This window comes from Oryctolagus cuniculus, chromosome 4, assembly GCF_964237555.1.
Source record: "Oryctolagus cuniculus chromosome 4, mOryCun1.1, whole genome shotgun sequence".
NCBI classification, from domain to species: Eukaryota; Metazoa; Chordata; class Mammalia; order Lagomorpha; family Leporidae; genus Oryctolagus; species Oryctolagus cuniculus.
In genome coordinates this window covers 129,201,999-129,203,944 of record NC_091435.1, presented here as the reverse complement: position 1 = coordinate 129,203,944, position 1,946 = coordinate 129,201,999, and the positions used below count along the sequence as shown (strand labels likewise).

Sequence of the window (1,946 nt, the reverse complement as noted above, 5' to 3'; positions counted from 1 at the left end):
CTCTTTCTACCACTTCATTTGGTAGTATCCTGTAGATTTCCAGCAATATTTTTAAGTTTTCTAATTTCTTCTTCTTTTGTCTGACTGTACAATTTCCTGTGATTTGTCTTTTAAGTCGGATATTCTTTCTTCTGCTTCACTGATTCTGCTGTTAAGTCTTTCCACTGCATTTTATTTGTTCTGTTGAATTCTTCATTTCCAAGATTTCATTATGACTTCTCTTTAAGATTTCAATTTTGTGGGAGAAGTTTTCTTTCATGTCATGTATGGATTTCACTAGTTTGTGAATTTGCTTCTGATTAGTCCTAAGTAATCCTACAATCAATTTTATGAATTCCATTTCTGGTGTTTCTTCAGTCTCTTCATCTTCACAATCTAATATGGAAGTGTTGTGTTCTTTTGGGCATGTCATGTTGTCTGTTTTTATTCTTGTTTCCTGAATTGCCACATTTACTATTTGGCATTTGCAGAGATATTCATTGGTTTCTTCTTTGTTTTCTCCCTGTGTTGGTTTTGATCTTTGGATTATATTTCTGTGGATTAGTAGTGTTTGCTTTTTCAGTGAATACCTAGAGGAGTATGCTAAGTGTGGCCAGGGAGCCCTGTTTAGCGCTCCAGGTTGAAGGGAGTGCCCAAGGTGACACCCACGTTTGGCATGGTAAATCTCCTCTTCTTTTTATTATAGGGGAGCTTTGTTTAGCTCTTTTGGTGTAGTCTCAGCTCACCTCTTCTCCTCAAGGGAAACTAGTGCCTGGGCACTAACCCCATTGGGTATAATATTCATCTGTACCGACACGAGAACCACTCAAAGGATCTGTGCCGTACTTGATGTAAGCACAGATTCTGTAGCAATAACACTCACCAGGGAATCAGGGAGCTCTGAGCATGTTGAGCCTCCCATAGTGACTGCCCAAAGTCCCAGCCACACTTAGAGCAGGCAAGCACTGCTCCTGATGACTTAAAGCAGGCAACTATCTGCTCCTGTCCTTTGATGACTGCTCCATGTCTTAAGCACTCCACACAGTCTTCAGTTTGGGATAAAAGCAATTCACCTGAGGGAGCTGCCAAGTGGTCTTGGCCACCACACTTTTCCAGGATGCTTTTTCCTACTGTTCTTTGAAGTCTTCTTTTCTGGCTTTGAAAGACTTATACAACAGTTCTAGTTTTATAGGATTTATCTTCAGGTCACTTCAGATCCTTTGTCAGAGGCTTCCCAAGCAAACAACTGTGTATGAGCCATTAAAATTCTGTCTCCTGTGTATCTAACCAACTTATCTCCTGCATAACACACTTCATCTGGATTCTTTCCTGTAATATCATAAGGATTCTCTCTCATTGTTTTAGGTTTCAGATCACAGTAGGCAGAATTTGGATCTAAATATCTCAAATATTTTGCAATATTTTCTGGAATCCTGAGATTCAGCACAATAATCTCATCTCTTGAACTCAAAATTCTGCCCAGGCATGTCAATGTTATCTGTATATTGATCTCCATCTTCATTTTCACTATTATAATCAAAATATGGAAAGCTTCATGAATTTGTGTGTCATCCTTACACAAGGGCCATGCTAATCTTCTTTGTGTCATTCCAATTTTAGTATATGTGCTGTTAAAGTTAGCACTATGGTTCAAGTTTTAAACTTTAGCCCCAAGTAGTTTTCAATCATGTTTTCCTATATAAATTTTTATACATAATATTAGTATTGTTTGTGAAAGAAATGGTAACTCTTTTGCAAAGCTGTATTAAACGTCCAGAGCATGACTTTTGAATGAACACTGAAACCATTGTATTGTATATCAAAACACTGCTACTTATATATTTTCACTGCAAAATAGTCTTGAAATATACTCATGATTTATACAGACAGAGGCTAGAATTTAGTAGCCCTAGTCTGTTTCCAAGTAAAAGACTGTTTCTACCACATTATGCAAAATAGTGGCTAAA

General features: G+C 37.5%; 1 non-coding gene across 1 annotated transcript; it reads right to left on the bottom strand.

The window, feature by feature from the left end:
• Positions 1 to 1,516: 1,516 nt before the first annotated feature.
• LOC127483039 (U6 spliceosomal RNA) lies at positions 1,517 to 1,623 on the bottom strand. Its single transcript, XR_007909013.1, has one exon. It is a non-coding gene; the product is annotated as a U6 spliceosomal RNA (small nuclear RNA).
• Between the last annotated feature and the right edge of the window lie 323 nt (positions 1,624 to 1,946).